The 21,648-nt window shown below is 45.0% G+C and overlaps 1 protein-coding gene across 13 annotated transcripts in view; it reads right to left on the bottom strand.

Moving 5' to 3' along the window:
* GRIN2B (glutamate ionotropic receptor NMDA type subunit 2B) overlaps positions 1 to 21,648 on the bottom strand; it is a 298,063-nt gene that overhangs the window by 248,219 nt on the left and 28,196 nt on the right. Inside the window, exon 1 of one of the 13 annotated variants that reach the window (XM_081879280.1) lies at positions 14,105 to 14,383. The exons of the other annotated variants lie outside the window; for them this stretch is intronic. The gene's annotated coding sequence lies outside the window, so the exon portion shown is untranslated. Of the gene's footprint in view, positions 1 to 14,104; positions 14,384 to 21,648 lie in introns of those variants that run through there. 13 annotated transcript variants of the gene reach the window in all.

Here is a 21,648-nt window from a genome sequence, read left to right as displayed (position 1 = left end):
GTGGGGTATAAATTATTTATTATTACTACTACTACTACTACTACTACTACTACTACTACTACTACACCCTGGGCAAGGAGCTACCCTCCACCCCCATCCCTTCACCTGGAAGCCAGAGTGGAGGGCTTTTTGCGCGCGCACACACACACACACACACACAGTCCTGCACCCTTGACAAGGGCCAACCTGGTCAACCCCTAGGTATGCTCCTGAGATGGCTCCAGTTAAAGGATATTTGGGAACAGATCTGGACACATCTGCCTAAGACCTTAGAGTGTTGCTGCCTAAAACAGTAGATTAGACAGTACTGGATTAACTGTACAAGTGGTCTGGATCAGTATAAGGTAAAATACATGTTTCCAAAATAGAACCAAGCTTGTTTATGTATGAACCATATCACATGCCTTCCAGATGTTCAAAATGATCTTATACTTGATGCACATGCTTGCAAGTGAATAAATGCCTACGTAAAATATAAACATATGTCAAGCCATACAGGAGTTGAAATCTAGAAAAACTCTAGCTTAGCATCACTAAAGTGGAAAGCTTTGCAATCAAAGTGGGGTTTGGGTCAGCATTATTATTTTGACAGAGCACTATGATAAATTTTAAAATCATATTTTATAAGAGTGTACTCTTTCATTTCTAAGAACTCACCTATCCTCGTCTGATATATTTAAAAATGCACTATCGCTCCTGACACAGCTGCCATATGCATGAGAAGTATGAGGTTGTTTCAGAAACTAACAGCAATTTTGACGTACAACCTAGGCAGCCATTACTTCCAAAATGCCACACTGACAGTCTCTTTCTCAGACATATGGACTTGAAACTCTCTTCTAATCATTAGTGCTTTAGGCAAACCCAAGATTGTAGCTTACTCATGAATACAACTTTTCCCATTTTCATATGACTTCAGAAGATTTTCCTCAAGACTTCCCAGCATTTCCAAATGCAGACTGGGAAAATTCCTATGCTGATATAAGCAGGATATATATGGTGTGTTGCTTGATTCACTGATATTCCAAGTTCCATTGTGTTCCACTTTCTTTTTCCTCTTCCACCCCCCTTTTTTGTAGTCATTGTGAATTGCAGATTAATTTCAGCTTCAGTTTGTACAAAGAATGTAAGCAAGTGAAGTGCAAGACCAAAAGAACAGATGTGTCATCTTGTCACTTTCATTAGGCTTTCCCTTGGGGACATTATCATTCTCAGATGTTTCCAATAACCACATCTATCACAGGAGAATTTCCCCTGGCATCTGTAGACCATGGAAAGCAGTAACCAATGACGCCCCCCAATTAGAGCCAAAACTAGAAAATGGGCACATGTATGCAAGTTCTTGGATTTGTTTTATACTGTAAATGCATACAACTATTGATCGGATGTGTTGCTGTGTGTATTCCTTCTGCTACAGTGCACTGCAAAGGCATTTCTAAGTGAAATGCAGTGACTGAATACAAGTTGATTTTCTGTTATGTGCACAAGAACATAAGAAGAGCCTGCTGGATCAGGCCAATGGCCCTTCTACTTCAGCATCCTGTTCTCACAGTGACCAACCAGATGCCAGGGGAAAACATGCAAGCAGCGCCTCAGCACAAGAACCAGCGCCAGATTTATATACGGGCTGAGCAGGCTGCAGCCCAGGGCCACATAAACTGGGGGGGGGGGCAGATTTATCTAGGCCCAGTTGCTTAGTAACATTAAACACTTGACGTATGAGTCTATGACAGTTACACTAGCATGTATTTACTGTTTAGTAAAGTTCGTGGAGGCTTTATCATTTGATCCTGAGCAGCTTTAAAGTCAGCAATGAAGCATTACAAGAGTTCAGATCACTGTCTATCATTATATCATGCATTTTGAGAACACATGAGGATGCTTTTATATCACTGTGAATCACAATATTTAATTTTGACTTTTTGTGAAAATGGTGAATAAACGATATGGAGGTGGTACTGGTAAAAGAAAGTGGAAAAAAATAACAGAAGGAAATACTCAAAAGTTTAAAGCCAATCACGTCATATGGTTTGTACAGCAGACAGAAACAGCCCTACATAAACCCTCAGATACAATACATTTATGTTTACAAAAAGAAGAAAATCAAGTACCGTAACTAGAATGACCAGTCTGAGCAGACCGTAGAACAACCAGTTTATATACAGAATGCAGCCTCCCAAGAACTTCACAGAGAACTGTTGTCAGTAACTACCTCTACAAGTAAAGAAACTTCTGGAGAAAAGTGTGAATGAAATGACAGGACCTACAGCCAAAGAATTAACACAAGGCACTGAAGAAACATGCCATGAGGCAGTTACACCAAAAGAAGCAGTTCAAGCGCATTACTGTCTTAAAGAATTGGAAAACAAAGCAGATGATCTCAGCAAAAAAAACCTTGCATTACAGACACAAAAATACCAACTGCACATGCTACTAGTGATTTCAGAGAAATCAGGTTTGCAGTTCACATCAAATAACAAGGAAATATCATTCTGGATTGAGAAAGCTCCATTGGAATATCAGCACTCAGGTACAGCTTTTACCACTTTGAAATAAACATGCAAAAACCAAGCCTGGTTCTGTTCAAATAATTTATTCTATTCCACCAAAGTAAATGGAGAAACCAACCCTCGATAATGGCTAGTGTATTCTCCAAAAGAAGGAAAAGTCTCCTGTTTTGGTGCAAACGTTTCTGTAACCAAACTACCTCAACTACAGCTTTAGTTTCTATTGGATTTAATGATTGACATCACACTTTTCTTTTTCAAACCCACAGAAATTCTAAAAATCATATGAACTCTCTGCTAACATACTTAACAATAAAGTGTGGTCAAATGCTCACATCAAAACTCTGACAGCAAATCAAAGCAGAGCAGGATTACTGGAGGCACGTACTTCAGCGAGTTATTGCAGTGATTTCCCTTTTGGCAGAATGTGGCTTGGCATTTAGGGGAGACAATGAAATATTTGGTTCACCAAGCAATGGTAATGTTCTTGGATTGCTTGAATTAATTGCCAGAGCTGATCCCTTCCTGTGCGCTCACATAAATCAGTATGGAGGTAAAGGCTCTGGTCAGTCATCATGCTTATGCAAAACCATATGTGAAGAGGTTATCCAGTTGATGGTTAATGCAGTTCGAGAAGCAATACTGAGTGACATCAAATAGGCAAGTTATTTTAGTTTATCAGACAGTTCAACCCCTGATCAGCGGCGTAGCGTGGGTTATCAGCACCCGGGGCAAGGCAAGTAATTTGCGCCCCCTAACCCGGGGCAAGGCAAGTAATTTGCGCCCCCTAACCCGGGGCAAGGCAAGTACAGTAATTTACTCTCCCAAGCAGCAGCAGTGAGGCTTCTCTTTCCCCTGCGCTCTCCCGGAGCTGCCTCTTTTGTTTCCTTTTTTCCCTTTCTCCAAGGCTTTTCGCTTTCTCTCCTTAAATGATTCCCCCTCCACACCACGGCGTTTCCTGGCTGCTTCCCCCCCCCTTCCCCTCTCTCTCCTCCTCGCTCTGCTTGCCTTGCCCTGCCCTGCCCTGCCTGAGGGCGCCCTGAGGAGACTCCGCTCTCCTTTTTGACCAGGCGAGGTGGAAAAAAGGGGGGAAAGTCTCTTCCCGCCCCCTTGCCAGACTCCCTGCTCGGCTCGGCTCGCTACCCAGAAGGCAGGCCAGTGGAGAGAGAGCCGCAATTACCATAAAGCTCCTCTCCCTCCGCTTCGCCAAGCTGTCAAAGCCCGGCAGCAGCGGCAACGGCAGCAGCAGGCGCAGCCAGACCCCCGCCAGCCAGCCAGCCAGCCAGCCAGCCAGCCCGGCTTCCTCTCCTTTTTTTGCCCGTGGCAGAAGGCTTTGCTCTCCCCCTTCTGCGACCTCCTCGCCAAGCCGAGCGAGCGCGGGCTCCCTAACCCGTGGATTTTAGTAGGGGCAGAGAGCTGCTAGTGCGAGTGCGCCCCCGCCCAAGTTGCGCCCGGTGCGGCCGGCACCCCTGGCACCCCCCACGCTACGCCACTGCCCCTGATGTTTCCTATATTGATCAACTTACTGTCATTGTTAGATATGCTTCTCCTAGTGATGGATTTCACTGCTACAGGCCCCCACTCCATTATTATGTTCCATTTCCATGTCCACCAAGGAAAACGTACAAGAGAGCTGAGCTGTATTTGGGTACCAGGGCATCCAGTTCTAACATTAAATATCGCCAGAAGATGTAGCTCTATCAACCTCACATATTCTTCCTGTAACTGTTTGATCTTATGTGTTGTCTATGTGCTTCCCACCTCATCTGAAACCCATTACTTCATGATCTGTTCTTAATGACTAATACAAATAATTGGACCTTGCCCTTTTTTTAAAAAGTTAGTGGTACATTCACTTATGTCTCTGCCCACAGTAGTATTTCTGAAGGCTCAGTGTTATTCGCACGCTGAGATTTCAAAGATGTTGGATGGATGACTCGTTCTTCTAAATTTGTGTAGTTCTATGTTATTAAAATGCAATGCCCAAATTAAACATTTAATAATTCTGTAATGAGAATGAAAAGTCCATAATTATTTGTGTTGGCTAGCAAATCTACTGGAAGGTTGCTTCAAAAGCAAAACAAAAGGAAAGGAAAGGGAAAGGTCAGTCCCAACAAACAAACAAAGAAGCAGGAATACCAAGAAACTGCCCCAGCTAAATAACAGCACAATCACAGAGCTATTAATTACAGACCTTATTCTATATTGAATGGTAGTGGAAAACACAATTTTGTTGTTTTTGCAGTTATAACAATATGAAGAATGCATAGAAGAAAAGCTACACCTTTGTAAATGCCATAACTGGAGTCTATCAAACAGAGTAATTGGGCACTCTTGAACTGAACCTGAGAGCCTATTTCACTCTTTGCTTTAATCATGGGCATTTATTTTGCAGAACATACCAACACAATTTCATACTGCAATTAAATTTAAAAAGTTAATAGATCTGGCAATTTCTATAAGTCTGGAATTAAAAATGTAAAACATTTACAAAATAAAGTAAAAGATAATAGCCATCTCAGTTGTCGCAGAAAGTGAGTCTCGTCCAAGAAAGGGAAAATGTAATGTACTCTCAGTAAGTGCTACAATCAATTAGTGCATAAATACACATCGAACAAAATTACAGCAGAAACCACTGTGATATCTACTTTAACTAATGTACTGGGATAAAAGGGCTTCCAAGATTTTAAACTTCAATGTACAGCAAAACCAGGAAAACTATTCCTGAGTCCTGACCAGCATTTGGTAACAGGGTGATCAGATGAGAACAGGACTCCAGCATTAATAGTGGTTTAGAAGAGGGAATTGCAGCAGATGTAGCTTATCATTCAAAAATTCCCTCTTCTATACAGTGAGAGATGCAAATAGTCCTGTACTCTCTACACCCTTCCTAGCAGGAATGGCTAGCAAGTCATAGTCGTGAGCATTCTTTAACACAGGGATGGCTAATTTGCAGCCCTCCAGCTCCTATCATTCCTGACTATTGCCCATGCTATCTGGGGGTTGAAGGGAGATAGGGCTCAGCAACATCTGGAGGAACACAAATTAGACTCCCTTGCTTTCAGACCATCTGAGGGTCACAATTCAAGAATTGAGATATGCCCCCTGCAATGACTGATAAACAACATCCCATACACACTGTAAGTAAATCTAATTCTAAATTGTCTTTCAGAATGTAAGGATGTACTTGTACTATTCAGGACTCTCTTTGCAAGTCTTTTGCCTCAAAGTCTGTACAGTTGTATGTTTGTGATCTTTTTCCCCATTGTATATCAAACAATAATAATACCCATCAGTTTGGGGACTTTGCCCATCAAAATGTCATGTATCCACCTCCTGCTTTCTCCTTTCAAAAGCTTTGCTTTTTTTATTATCATCCTTCCCTAGGTCCTTTTGTTTACCCCTCTCTAAGATCAAGCTGTGGTGAAAAGTTCAAAGAAAGAAAGTGCTCCCCCATACCCTTTGCATTTGCACAGGATAAGGAATTTGGGCTGCCGCAACTTCTCATACAGATGTGAAAAAAGCTGCTCTTGGTTAGTTTCCCTCCTCTGCACAACTATTGAAGTGACGAAAACCGAGGGCAGGATTCCAATAGGAAAGGCTTCGCCAGTGGCACCCAGAAGTCCTTCTGCCAACTACATTCCTCTGGGATATTAAAGCAGTGGCTTCACTGCCATCAGTGCTGCCACCACAAAATTACTTAATGTGTGTGTAACATAGAGCAGCAGCAGTGAGCCAGCACAGATATGACACAGGATCCCTCATTATCTTGGCTAAAGGCGAGCTGTAGGGCCAAACTTTCCCTTCCCTTCCCCAAACCTCTGCCCTTTCAGGAGTAAATAGATTATTCCCTCCCACCTTAAGGGAAGCACTGGCAACAAGTTTTAACTGCAGTTAGCATTAACTGGGGTTCACATGTGAAACCAACGTTAGATTACGACTTCAAATATCATAGTAACCTCCATCAAAAAGTGGAGCCAGCTTTATACCTTGATGCAGGAAAAGGGGGATTTATTCCACAATTCTACAGCAGGCTCACACAGGCTGCAGTTCTAATCCCACACACATAGGAGTTTATTTCAAAGTAGATTGGTTAAGACTGCAGGCACTGTTGCTTAACTATTCTTCATGCAGCGTCCCAGTGTCAATAAAAGGTGCTAACAGGAACTGAAAGACTATGCCAGGCTTCCTCAACCTCGGTCCTCCAGATGTTTTGAGATTGCAGTTCCCATCATCCCTGACCACTGGTCCTGCTAGCTAGGGATCATGGGAGTTGTAGGCCAAAAACATCTGGAGGACCGAGGTTGAGGAAGCCTGGACTATGCTATGGTGTATGGTGCTTTTGCGGGGGTGGAGTTTCTGTATTAATATCCTACCTCATATGTCCAAGGCCAAATCCTAGCACTGAGAACAATGTATGAAGCTTACCCAAATAACTTTCATGATAAAATTTGTCATGTAAGTCCCAACCTTCTGCCCTGCTTCCCCCTCCCCACCCCTGTGCCACATCTCTTAGTTACATGGAATACCAGACGAGGGAAAGTATGACAAATGAAAGCAATACACCAATTCTGCAGTATTTTTCAACCAATCTGGCAGTGGAACCTACATTAAGGGAAATACTTCTAACAGCTTCTCAGGATAGAACTTATCTTTACTCAGAACCATTTCAGCCTAACTGATTTTTATCTGCACACTATTAGCTGAGCTATTTAACCCCTAATAGTTGACACGGCATATTACAAGCAGTGACATATTAAAGACATGTAAGTTGAGTGGGGCACTTGCAAGAGACAGGGTTGGCCAAGTGGTTGTTAACTCAGGTCTTACTGGGGTTAATAGCAACTCTAATTTATATTAATAGGTATCAACTACTCAGTATTAAATTAGGGACGCGGGTGGCGCTGTGGGTTAAACCACAGAGCCTAGGGCTTGCAGATCAGAAGGCTGGCGGTTTGAATCCCCACGACGGGGTGAGCTTCCATTGCTCAGTCCCTGCTCCTGCCAACCTAGCAGTTTGAAAGCATGAAGTGCAAGTAGATAAACAGGTACCACTCTGGTGGGAAGGTAAACGCATTTCCATGTGCTGCTCTGGTTCGCCAGAAGCAGCTTAGTCATGCTGACCACATGACCCGGAAGCTGTACGCCGGCTCCCTCGGCCAGTAAAGCAAGATGAGCGCCGCAACCCCAGAGTCGTCTGCGACTGGACCTAATGATCAGGGGTCCCTTTACCTTTTTACTCAGTATTAAACAATGTTTAATAACTAACTTTCAAAAATCAATAGCTTTGAAAAATGAATTAAGTCAAACGGAATAAAACTCACTGCAAAAATACACTAATCTTTGCAAGGTTTTTGCAATATTTTTAGCATGTAGCCCGCTGGAGAGAGGGCAAATGGGGGTTTAAAATGCAGACTTTCCATATGGCACTGCAAGCACACTAACACCTGGGACATGAAGCCGTGATGCCAAGGCAGTCACAGAGGGGTCCAAACAGCAAATGGATACTGGATTCCTTATAGTTACTGTTTAAACCAACAATTAGCTTTCAAACTCTGTGAATTCCATTTTAAACTAATGCTGCAATCCTTTCCACACTCACACATTGAGCACATGGAGCTCGAAGGGACTTCTTTCTGAGTAAGCATGTGCAGGGTGGGACTGCAAATTTTAACAATAGAAAGGGAAAGATTACCAGCACACACTGGTTTCCTGTTTTATCAGTGATCTCACCTTTAGCAGTGGGGAGAGCGCAATGTGTCTGTGCAAATAAATGGGGTACAAGGCACCTGCATTTAACTGAGCAGTGGCTTTGAGTTGTGGGATGAGTGGGTAATGGAGGTGGCAATTTAACTAGATTCATCTTTCCTGCAGCCCAAGATTTTTTGTGGATTATTATTTTTTTGCTGAACTTCCCTGTTTTCAACATGCATATGCAATAACTTTTACACTGCAAGCCTGGTCATAGCTACTCAGAAGTAAGTTCTATTGAATTCAGCAGGGCTTACTCCTAGGTAAAGGGTTTAAGGTTGCAGCCTGACATACAACCAGCCGCCTAATCTCAAATGACTACTCAACAACAATGACAGGTGGCCTAAAAGAGACAGAATCCAAGGATTAGGCCCTGCAAATACCCAGATGCCAGCTAATAACCTAACAATATGCAACCAAGAGTTCATTGACCTGCTCACCCACCAACATGATCTATCCATCACAGCCCAAACAAACTTTCTGCTGTCTAAAAAGGGAAAACAGTCCCAGTGCAAATGTGTCCCAATGGTTACAAATTTGCCATCAAAAATACAACATTCAGATACATGCTAACAAAAGTTTAGGCCTTTCAAAGAGAGGTTACAGTGTGAAACCGAAGAAATAGAAAGTATCGGTAAGTTTGACTGTTGCTTTCAGCTAATCAAAACCAAAATTCTTCCAGTACAGACCTTAAATTAGCACAGCAAACCCAGGAATATTGTTATTGTCAATGGCAGCTCTTGTGAATGAAGTCAATCCTTTCCTAATATACATCTGAACTTTGCAGAGAAAAATCACAGACTTTATCTCTTGAATTTCATGGCCTTCTACAATTTTTCTCTCAGCCCATGGCAGTGCATGTTTGTAAATATATATATATAGTTGTATATATTAAAGCTGTATATACTACCATGACCACAATATTTGGAAGAAGTCTGATCTGTTATGCGGCATTCCAATTTTATTATTTGGGTCCAAAACTCAGAAGAGAATCACAACTCAAGAACAAGTCTGTTTATTTACTTCAACATCCCACCTCCAAATCACTGTGTTTTGAGTTGCATTGGAAAATAATTCACTGAGATTAAAAGCTAGAACTGTTCCCCAAAACAAAATATCTCTCAACTGCCTCCCCTCTGGAGCTCTGGGTGTTTCCCAAGACACTTTGGTTTTGTTTCTCAGAAAAGAGACAGGGGAAGGTTTACATGTTTAACTTTTTGGAAAAACAGATGCCTCGTGGTGATTCCAAAGCTTAGGGGATAGCTCATCTCCACTGAGACACCTTATTCACAGTAAGTTCATGGCCCAAATCATCCTGATTTGCCTTGTTTTTCACTCTGTGTGTGTCAAACACACACATACACTCAGAATAACACTTACATGTTTCTGCCAATAACTTATGCCATGGTAAAGTTCTTAGTCCAGACATAGGGAACCTGTGGCCTTTCAGATGTTGCTGTGCTACAGCTGATATCATCCCTGACTATTGGCCATGCTGGTTGGGGTTCATGGGAGTCAGATTCCATCTATGCTAAAGAAGCTGTAAGAATTTTTTTGGTATTTGTTCATGATTGCATACAAACTATACATTTGAAGCACATGACTTTCCCCAAAGAATCTTTGGAAACTCTAGTTTGTTAAGGGTGCTAGGAATTGTACCTTGGGGGGACAGTTCCCAGGATTATTTGGGGCAAGCAATCAGCTTTAAATATATGGTGTGTACACAGTCAATATCTTATGTAATTGTTCCACTGTCTGCCTGTATCTTGATAAAATGTGTGTGTTGTTCAGTATCATAGTGCAGAACCATACTGGTGACATTGTATTTCACTAATAAAGATCAAGTAGGTGACAGTTCTTCAAGCATTTATTAGATAATTGTTTATCAACCTCAGCCCCCATCTGAAAAGTGCAAGTAGGGTTCTTGTAAGTCCCCACCCCATTCTGCGATATCAACAGTGGACTACATTACAAGGCTGTCATAGTATCTCTGTTATTATAAGTGGTTATTAAAAGTGGATCATATTAAATTAGATTAGATTACAAGGTTCACATAAACCCATCAGTCTTGTACTTACCCCATCCCCACCCCCCAACATGCAGTATGGGGATGTTAAACTACTCCATAATTCAAGGTTGCCATAAGCTCATAGCTCAGCATCAGCCCCTCACTCCTCATAACATGGTATCTCTTTCTCATTCACTGCCTCTCTGTTATATGAGAACATTAATATTAGTTTCCTTCTTCCCTCCTAGTATAGCATTTGCAGAGCAATTTTGATTGGGGCAGGGGTGGAATCTTCATCACATTTTCCCCACACAGGACCTGAGTTTGGAAAAATCATTAACTTCTGTTTTTGCTTATTCTATATATAGGCAAGGGGGGGGCACTCTGCTGCCAAATCACTGCAACACGATCCTAAGAAAAACCTACCACATTTACCCTTCTAACAAAAGAAATCTATGGCATCAAAAATAACTAGGAATTTCAGTTTTCATAGAAAGAAACTGTCAGTCAAGAACTTCCTTGTGTTTATGCTTTTCCTAGAAAGTATTAAGTGGTACTCCTCTTAATGCTTACTACAGAAATAAATATTAACATGTTTATACAAACTGTAGGTAGAAAAGATCAGAAATTGAGCTGTTATATAGAACCAGGGTGTTTCTCACTGTGCATCCTAATCCCATAAATTTTATTGCCATTGTACTTAGGAAAACAGCTGAACAGTCTTACATATGTTTGCATTGTTGTGTGCACATGTTTACTTGAAAGTAAGTCTCACTTGTGAGTTCATTAGGATCTACTCCCAATGTAAACATGCACAGGTTTGCATCCTTAGTTGCATAGTTTGGAGTCAGATTTCTCTTTCAAATCACAGCCTCCTCTCTTTTCTTTGAGAGAAAAGTAGTTAAAATGACCATTTGTGCACTGTAGCAAGTCTTCCTCAGACTGAGCCAGTTGAGTTGGCACTTTCCCTGAAATAGTTACTCGTGTATATGAAATGGAAATAAGATTTACCTTTCTTCCATAGTCCATGAACATTTCCTAATGAAGTCTGCGTTGCAGACAAATGATCAGAGCAAACTGTTTCCTGTTTGCTTTTAATACAATGCTGGAGAGCTGCTTACAAGAGGTCCATTGTTACAAAAAAAGAAAGTATAGAATAAGCAGAAGGAATATTTGAGCAAATATTAATTATGAAACAGGATTTCCATACAAGAAACTGCCCGTATCTGTAGCAACTTTTTGCATAGAATATCTAGGAAATAGATTGTAACAAGCTAATGGATGGTACCAAACTGTTTTTAAGTAGAGGGAAACATTACAAATGTTTAACAGCTTTTACTGGCACTCCTAACAGCCATTGTGTGTGTATGTATATATATATATCACACACACAGAGGAAATCAAAATAATCCTCTATGGCACATTGGAGTTAGAGATTGTGACTTGTCCCAGACCACCTAATGTGAACAATATTGTATCTGTTGCACCTGAAGACTAAGAATTATGGCAGGGTGTTTGTTTTAAAAAGTTTTACATAAGCATGTGGAACCACAAGGAAATATTAATGCAGAAGCCAGGATAATGTATTTCCCAGTGCAAGTGATGCCCTTCAAAGATAATCATTTAGGCCGCAATAACATTTGCCACCCTCATAAAACCTAATGTGGGTTTTTTTTTCATTTCCCAACAATTATTGCAGGAGGTTGGTCTAGGTGACCCTCGTGGTCCCTTCCAACTCTATAATTCTATGATTCTATTTCATTTATTATTGGTCACAATGGAGCTTCATACACACATTTTTTTATACAGCTATTCCACAAGTTACATGAAATCACTTATTACAATTTAATAAGTTTTGGGGGAAAGTAGTTGATTATATAAATATGACTGTGTGGAATATATTATTTTGAACTACATACCTACTATACAGAATTTGACAATTGGAAAACATAAATGGATTCTTCATGCCCTATAGCCAAAAGACTACTGGTGCACTGAATGGGTAAGTGTACAACTCCATTTAATCAATGAATTGAAGATATGACTACACTTGCAATTTATGAAGGGATTGCTTATAGATGTAGACTTTGCATAGACAAGTATAGTGACATCTGGAATGCTATTATACAAAATATAGTGGGATATATATATATATATATGGATAATAATAATATGTATACTTTAGATAATAATATATGGAATTGTAATTGTTAAATTTTATAATGTTGTAGTATACCTGCTCTTTAGTTTTATTTAGTTCAGTTAAAAAAAAAAACAAGTTATAGGAAATCACAAACAGGCCTGGATTTTTTAAATGGTAGCTCTAAGCCAGGGGCAAGGGTATCTGGTCCTTCAGATGCTGCTGGACCACAGCTCACATCATCCCTGAACACTGGTGATGCTACCTGGGCCTGATGGGAGTTGGAATCCAACAACATCCAGATACTCACAGGCTCCCTATCCCTGAATGAAGCAAAAATAAAAGAAATGAATTTTGAGTCAGAGAACATAAAATTAGTTCCACTGGCATTGCTATTGCCTTTTCCTTTTAGGTCAGGAATCCAACTTCCCTGTCTTTTTTTAAAATTCCACCTGTTACAGATACAGGGTGAGCATCCGTTGTTAACCTGATAGCTTGTTAAGGTCAGGAGAAGCAGCTGTTACTGTAGCAATAGAAAACAATAAAAAGAGATGATGATGATGATGATGATTTATCTATACCCCACCTTTCTGGCCGGGGTGACTTCCTGATACCTGGAAATCTTTCTCCAGGTTTTGAAATGTGATGCTATCAGAGTTTAAGATAACACCCTGCATATAGTGTATGGGGTAGAGAAATGGTTTGGAGACAGGTTAAAATTAGTTTAAACAGGAGGAAAAAAGAGTTTTTAAGAGCTGTGAGTTAACTTGGAGCTCTCTCTGGAAATGTGATGTACAGATATTGGGGAGATGACTGCTGCTTTTAGGAGTTGGCCAGGTTCCAATAGCTTCTGCTTGTAAGTAAAAACAAACAAACAAAGAATTTTCATCCAAGGGAAACAAAACTCTATCGTATTTTCTGAGATGATGTGACTAGCATGTGCATCATTCCTAAACATGCATGGTTACAACTGACCATTTTGTATGTTTTCTGGAAATCTGTTGTGTTTTCCTTTATTAACTACATGGGCTAGCATAATTTAAAATCTATCCTTAAACTTGACTTTGATACCAATCTGTCCTGCACTTCCCAAAAGACAAGCAGAAACATAAAACATTCACGCCATTAATTGTACTACAAATTGAATACGTACAAATTTTATAAGGCTTTGCTTTAAAAGCACAAGCTGTTATAGGGCAGTGATGGATTCAAGATGATCCACTGCATCTAATTGTCTTGACTTGACCAAAAATGCCAGAAGATTTTTCCTCTAACAATTAAAACAAAAGGATGTGTATGCATTCCCCATATCCTGAGTTGCTTGTTAGTGCTGCAGGAGTGAAGGGGGTGTCACTGGATATTTTCCCAAACTTATTGCTTCCCTAATAACAAGTCATGTGCTCTCCATCCCTCCTCCACCTTATTGCCAAGGGTCAAAAAAACAAGAGTTTGTGCCAACTCCTGTTTAAGGAGGATTGTACTTCAGGGCCGCCAAATACAACTTCTAACAAGTACTGTCATGCATGTGCCTGCACTTCTTGCACATTGTGCAGGTTGCGTATGTGCAACCAACCCAGGGCAGCTTGCAGCAGATATACAATGACTCCCACAAATCAGTGCTGCTGCAGAGAGTCGTGAGGACTCCTGCTATAAAGGAAAAGGAAATGAAGAAAAGCTTGCAAGAAAGTAAAATCTCACAATTCAGTGTGGACCGAAGAGTGCTGTTATTTCTTCATCAATGAAGTCCTGATCATGAAGACAGCCAATGGTTTCAACATCCCTCTGCCTGGTCTCTTGAGTCCACGATCATCCCAGGGAGCAAGCAAGGAGCTCAGACAGCAGACTCCCCTGAACTTCACTGTTCCAGTGACTGAAGAAGCCTCTGCTCACATTCACAGCCTGCTAGCAGGTGGAGCCGTTTGCCTGGGCTGCGGCCAGCTCGCTCGCTCTCACCGAGCAGAGGCGGATTAGCCGGCAGCCGCTTTCCTCTTTATAGAGGCGATAAAGAAATGAAGCAATCCGGACAAAGGCACCAGAGGGGAACTGTGCCGCTCAGGTTGCTGACAGCGGTTTTCCCCCGGCTGCTAGATGGGCAGGTTGAGTCCGGAGTCTGATGCGAGTGCGGAGGTGAAATGCCAAGGACAGGCAGCTCTGGATATGGGAGAGGAGTGGGGTGGGGTGGGGTGGGAAGGCAGCAGCCGGGGGTGCAGATTTGGACAGCTGAGGCAGGCCGCATAACGTGCCGTACTACTGTATTTCAGATGAATTGATCCAGTCTAAGGGATCACTGCCCTCGTCCCCTACTCACAAGTCAGAGGGATTCGAATTACTGCCATCCTCATGTATAACATGAAATAAAATTCTGTTAATATTTTCCACTACTATTTAGCCAGCTCTGGCGTGAGCTCTCAAACGGGGGAGAATGTATTTTAACTAGTCAGCGTTAGTCGTTAAGGCGCTATAGGGTATTTTGTTGCTTTTCATCAGCATTAAATGTGTGTACGAGGGAGAGGGGGTGATAAGTGTGCACAGAAGGGTGGAGCTCACGAGTGTGTGTGTGTGTGAGAGAGAGAGAGAGAGAGAGAGAGAGAGAGGGGGGGGGAACAGTTGTGAGGAAGCGGTTTGGGAGCTCGACGCGTGTGCGCTGCTCCCGCCTCGCGATCCCCTTGAGGTATGGCAGTCGGTGGTGGCGCAGCCCGCGCTGCAGGGAGCGGACTCTGTGCAGGCCCTGGCGGAGGCAGGAAAGGTCAGGTGTGGAAGGAAACGAGTTCTGATTAATCACCCTCACCTTCTTCTGAAGGATTTGCGGGCGCCTCAGCGGAGTATAATACATATTAAGGTATGATTAGGATACTGTTGGCGGGTAAGGCACGGCTATAATCGATACAAGAGAGACAGGAAAAAGAAGCGGGGAGTTGGTAGACCCTGCGAAGTGGAAACGCGCGCGCGCGCAAGACAATAGCGTGAGGGGACGAAACCCAAGAGCGGGAAGGGGAAGAAGCCCCTCGGGGAGACGCTGGTCGTCGCCACAGGAAGGCCTGGCACTGCGAACGGGCCCAACCGCGACCGAGGGGCCGTCGCCCTACTGCGGCTGACACGCGCCTGCGCGCGCGCTCTCCCGCCAGGCACGTGCCTCCAGCGGCAACAGGCGGGGCGAGCAGAGGCGCGCGGCGCGCGAGCAGGCTCGGCCCCGGGCTCGTGGCGGTTCGCGAGCGCCTGCTTGCCGGCCGGGCCTGGACGAACGAGGCCAGGTCTGCCGGGACAGAAATTTATCGCCTTGGGGTAGACGGGGAGAGAAGAACGGGAACGACGGCAAAGAGGCCTCGCTTGGTCCGCCTCGTCTGGGAAAGGAAAAGCGAGCCTCCTGGGCGAGAGGGAAGCCGCGCGAGGCTGCCAGCCTGCAAAAGGCGCCCGCTGTGTGGCTTTGCGGGTCTCTTCGGGGTATTTATACGCGTGCGCTGCCTCCAAGGAGTATCCAGCTGCAATCCTATATGCACAATTGCCCGGGAGTAAGTTCTACTGAACTCGGTGGCCCATACTTCGGAGAGGGGCGTTGAGAAAAGCAGGCACGCACTGCAGTGGCCAAGGCTGTCTCGCGAGCTTCCTCACTAGGGTGCGAAGAAGTTTCACACGGAGCCCATCAGCTACAGAACCACAATGTCCCAAGGAGGGACAAGGATGTAAGATGGGGCATGGAATGCAGGTCATCGTACCCGACAAGTTGTGTGTGTGTGTGTGTGTGTGAATATAAGCTCTACATGTTAACATCATTTCCCCTAGATGCTGGTTATCTCTGTCAGAAAATGTTGATATGTGAAGTGGACCTTACAACTCCATAGCTAACTGAGAATTTTTGATACACAATAGTTCCCAGTGCGTATATATTGATATTAGTTGCGGGGAGTAGAGTCCCCTAAAAGTCCTGGGTACCAATAATTTCTTGTAAATGTAGATTACTAAATGCTTGAAGTCTTCACCCAGGTGTGAGACAAGTTTAGCAGTGTAGAAATGCAGGCTGAATCAGTTTCCTAGCCAGGAATTACCTGGGGAGAAGAACCATAATGCAGTAAAAGGAAGGCAATGGGCGACTGACCCAAACAGTTACCCTATGCTGAAGCAGAAGAGTATGAGCCCTTCCTCCCGTGAGGGGATGGAGCACAGATACAATGGCCAAGTTTAGGATTTCAATGTTTGATGACGTAAGCTGGGAAGGGGAGTTCCAAGTGCACAGTGATGGTAGGCTGAAGGGAAAATTGTAGTCTTTTTTAAAATAATAATAATAATAATAATAATAATAATAATAATAATAATAGGCCTTTTAAAATTTGAAAAGCCAGGCAGGAGGAGAACTTTGAGAAGGCTGGCAGAGGCAAGCTGGAAGAGATAGACAGGGGTGGTGCTTAGGGTGCCTTTTAATCCAATGCAGTGCTCCTGCAGGAAGCAAGCCCCTCCTGAGGTGTGAATGCTGGAAACTCCTTCAGTAGTAGACTCAGGTGTAAATAAACCATATTTCATAAATACACTACAGCCTTCCGAAAGAAACACAAAACCCGGTTAAGTGCCAGGACCCCTGAAATCTTGTGCACCGCTCAGGAAAGACTGGGTTGGCCAGTAACAATATATATACACTCTGACTGCACCTACATAAACTAAAATGTGTGTGTGTCAGCATCACATATTTTAATTTAAACATTATTTTAATGGTTTTTTCATTATGGGAAAATATGAAGGTAATTACTGTGATTTTTAGCGTTGCAGTTAAAAGGTCTTCCAGGGAAGCAGGTGCAACAATAGTCACTATTTTTCTATTTTTCTTTTAATTTCTGTGCACTTTTTAGATTTTTGCTATCTATGTGTGATTTTTTGTGTGATACTGTTTGTGATATGCATTGCTGTACTAATCCTGCAGCACAGAACTCTCTGCATGTTCACATGCAAATAAATCTTACGGAGTCCAATAGGGATTACTACCAAGTGTGCAGAGGATTGCAGCCCTGATTTCTAAAATGAGAGCTGCTACAGCTCAAACTTCCCTGAAAGACATATCCATTTGGTTGGAAGCCTTATCTCTACTCCAGGTTATCTGGAGCTTTTGTCTGAAGACCACTTCACGGATGGGATTTTTCTGATATAGAAATAATCTGCATCTACTGAAAAAAATGTGTAGACCCAAAGAATTCACAAGTATCTATTTTTCAGTTTTTGGAAGCTGCTTGCACTGTGACTTCCCAACATGTCGAAACACGGCAAACTAAACAAACTAAACAAGTAATTTATACAATATGTATAAATGGGTGCCAGAGATTGTGTGGTGGTTACTACATTGAGATGTCTGCATAGAAAAAATGTCCTGTAACAACTTCCAGTAATCACTGTAAGAATGCTGCAGATTCAAAGGCAATTACGTCACATATTTCAAACCTGGCCTTCGCATTAAATAGCTATTATATTTACATATGGTCACTTCGGGAGTTAATCATCTTCATCTATGAGTGCATGTATCAGTGTACATTTCTTTTTGTGTCTTCTTCTGTCAGTATGCAAGAGTGGATTCATGATAATGTTGCATGATGTGTATTCCATATTTTCATCTACCTCTCGTGGTTGGTATGTTCTTTATCTATGTGGTGAATATGTCCCAGGAATAATGTGTGTGTATACATCTGAATGTATGTGTATCACATTGTGTTTGTTTATTCTACATAACATCCGAAGTTTATGCCTATCAATATGTGTATGCTTGTATCTCTCACTGTGAATGAACAGGTAATTATGCTGCCATTTTTAGTACAGTCACAGCTAACTATAGGGTCACACCTCCCACCTTGACCTTCCACAGATATCTGCCACTCCTTTGCCATTGTTTTACGATTCACATCCTAATCTGCCTGCCCATTTTCTGTCACCAGTCAGACTTTGTACAAGTTAGTTTGTAATTTTATTACAGTCCTAACTCCACCTGTTTTCTGTAACATGTTGCAATGGCATCCAACTTGGGCTGCTTTAACAGGGAAATAGACAAATTCATGGTGGATTAGGCTATCAGTGGCTATTAGTCCCAATAATGGCATTCATAGTTCAGGTATCGGCCTCTGTATTCCTGTGAATGAAAACTTGGGGGGGATCATGAGTGGGACAGTGAAGTTGCATTAATGTCCTGCTTGCGGGATTAGCATAGGCACCTGATTGGCCGCTGTGGGAATACACTTTTGGACAAGCTGGGACTTTAGTTTGATTCAGCAGAGCTCTTATGTTTTGAAGCCTCTTTGAAGTTCACCAACCCACATACCAAATTAACAGCAGGCATCCGATGAATTGGAATGGGAAGAGAACAAAGGTCCAGATTATTAACCAGATTATTCCAGATCCAAGGATAGAAGTGGCTTTGTATGCTTTTCCCACATAGCCAAGTTGCCCAAGCTATTCAGGAACCATACTGTGATTTGAGAGGCCTACATTTTGTTGCATGTATTCTGTTGTTGGTTGATTGTACTACTTGTACACTGATTCAAGCAAGAGAAGTAGTAAATAGTGGTGGCATGAAGTAGAATAGATTAAAGAGGTGGCTGAAAATACATTTAATCAATGTTTGAAGAGAACTGAAGAAGTCAAACTGTGCACCTGAGTATAGAAGACCTGGAGCTGCTGCTCCCCTTCCCTTGCTTTCATCCATCCCTATGGATGGAACTAGAGAATTTAGAGGCTAATGGCATTTTCACAGATGAGGCTCTGGATACCTTTCAATCAGATTCCTTCCAATGCATCATTTGTGAGCCTTATTAAAGCAAAGCAGGAGAGAATCCTAGTGAGTGACATTAGCTCTCATGATGCACAATTTGCATTTCAGCCTTCCTGTCCTATTTGCCTGAATGGGTGATTGCTACTGATGGAGATAGAAAGCAGGAAAGGCCAGTTTTAAAACTGTGTGTCCATTCCAGTTTGTGAAGATGTGAGGAAAGGTGCATTAAGTGTCCTGTGACCACTGGCAACCTGCATTCTAATCACATATAGGGATATTTTCACACGTGAAGCTTAAATAAGTTTGCATTGAGTCTAAAACTCAGACCTTGGTAAAAATGTGCATCCAATTTCCTTTCTGCGTTCTAAACTTCTCACGCCATATTCACTTCCTATGACACAAATAATAGGAGAGAGCGCCAAACTATGTATATTTTAAGCGCCTCATTGAAACGTCTACATTCGTGTATTGGAATGACGAGCGAAACGCAACCGAGAATTACTGGAGAACCGAAGGAGCGGCTCAGGTGCATCGAGGAAAGTTCTCCGCAAGGCAAGCGCATCGCTCGAGGCCACCCATCCGCCGCCCGGCGCGGCGGCCACTGCGCGGGATCTCCGCAGCGCTGCCCAGCCCCGCCTGCCTGCCTGCCCCATGCACGGCCTGCATGCCCTCCAGCAAAAGACGAAATGCGTCTTTCCAATCGCGGGATCCTTCCCGGGGCGTGCTGCGCTCCCAAGTCCGTTCCCCGCGCTCCGCAGCGATCCTAAGGAAGAGATCTCTCCGGAGTCGAGGTGCCCTGGGCAAAGGGGGCGTGGGAAAGGCAGCCGGCGCTTCTGCGATCCCGCCAAGCGCTCGGCAGTCCACTCCGTCCCGCCAGCCTCGAACGCTTCTTGGCGGGAAAGCCCGAAGGGCGGGACGAGGGCACGGGTCCAACCCCGGTCCCCTGGCGCCGAAGCAGTGCCGCAAGGCAGGGGAGGAGGGAAGGAGGCGCCCGGCAGCAGCAGCCCCGCGAGCAGCGCGCACACCTGCCCGCCCGAGCGAGAGAGCGGAGGGAGCCCCGCCCTTTCCGAGGCAGCTAGCCACGCCCCCTCTGGCCCGGCACGCCGGCCCCGCCCCTCGCGCCCACGCCCGCCCGCGCGCTCTCCCCGCGCAGGTAAACTTGAGACTCCCACTCGCGGCGAGGGGGGGGACGCAGGCCGAGGTCCCCGAGACCCTGCGCTATTTATAGACGCGCCCGGCAAACGTGGCGGGAGGGGGGTCTTCCCTCGCCCTCGCCCCCGCCCGCCCGCCCCTCCCTCGCCACCCAGGGCCCAGCGCGGAGCCGGGGACGGGAGAAGAGCGCTGGAGGAGCTCCCGGGGGACCGAGGAGGAGGAGGAGGAAGGAGTCTCCGCTCCCCTCGGGGGCGCCAAGGAGCGCGGCAGCCTCCGCCGCGCGCCTCCCCCCCGCGCGGTCCTTCGCCCCCCGTCTCGCCCACAGGCAGCCCGAGGGGGTGTGGTAGGCGCGGACGGAGCCAGGCCACCGGGCCCAGCGCCCTCCCTGGCTGCACGCTGCCGACTTCGCTGCGGGGAACGGGGGCAGCGCGGGGAGGCCGGCGGGGGGCGAGCCAGAGGGGCCTGCAAGTTCAGTCCTCCCCCCCCCCGCTCCGAAGGTGGCCATAGAGCCGCTGGGGTGGCTGGGGGGAGGCATAGGGGCCCGAGCCAGCGGGGGCCGAGGACCAGTCCGTAGGGGCAACCGAAGCGGAGGAGAGGACAGTCCCCTCGGCTGGATCGCGCCTCCAATGCACGCCCTGGCTGGCGTTTCTCCTCCGGCAGCAACAGCAGCGCCTCGCCATCCACACCCACTCGCGAGAGAGCCCGTCCTCCTTTGTCTTGCCACCATCTTACGGAAAACGAGCACGTCCAATTTCTCTCGTGCCTACACTGGGGGGATGTGTGTCGCGTAGGCACCGCCGAGCAGCCAGAGAGCCATTTTGCATCTAGCGAGGAGCAGTTCGCTCGCGAACGCGTGTGTGAAGGGGGGGGGGGAGAAAGAGAGAGAGACAGAGAAGCTGCATGGCTCGATCAGAGAGGAGGGGTGGAAACCACCAGCCAGAAATGCAAACCCGAAGCAGCCTTAAACAAATAAATAAGACCACCCAAGCATGCCGTGGGTGCCGTGCAGCCTGTCTCCTGGCGGGCTTGGACGTGGAGCAGCCCTCCTGCCCCTGCCCACTCCCTGGGCCGCCTGCTCTGCTCCTGCCCCTTCTCTTGAGGGCAAGCCCCCTGGCGGCCAGTGGCCAGCAGCCCGTCCCGGGAGAAGCCGCCTGGCTGCATCAGGCCTCCCCCCGAGCTCCAGGGCCTGCTGCTGCCGCCGCTGCTGCCACCGCTGCCTGCCACGCTCCAGCCAGACTGAATGCACCATCTTGCCAGCCCACTACCATGTTGCACACTTCGATTGGCCGCCGGGGGAGGGCGAGGAGGCGGCTGCCCCAGCGGCTCGCCATGGCCAGGAGACTCGGGCATG

The sequence above is a fragment of the Podarcis erhardii genome (genome assembly GCF_964252035.2).
Source record: "Podarcis erhardii genome assembly, chromosome: 10".
Taxonomy (NCBI): Eukaryota; Metazoa; Chordata; class Lepidosauria; order Squamata; family Lacertidae; genus Podarcis; species Podarcis erhardii.
Note: the sequence above shows the minus strand (reverse complement) of the source record. Positions and strands in the feature narration are given on the sequence as shown.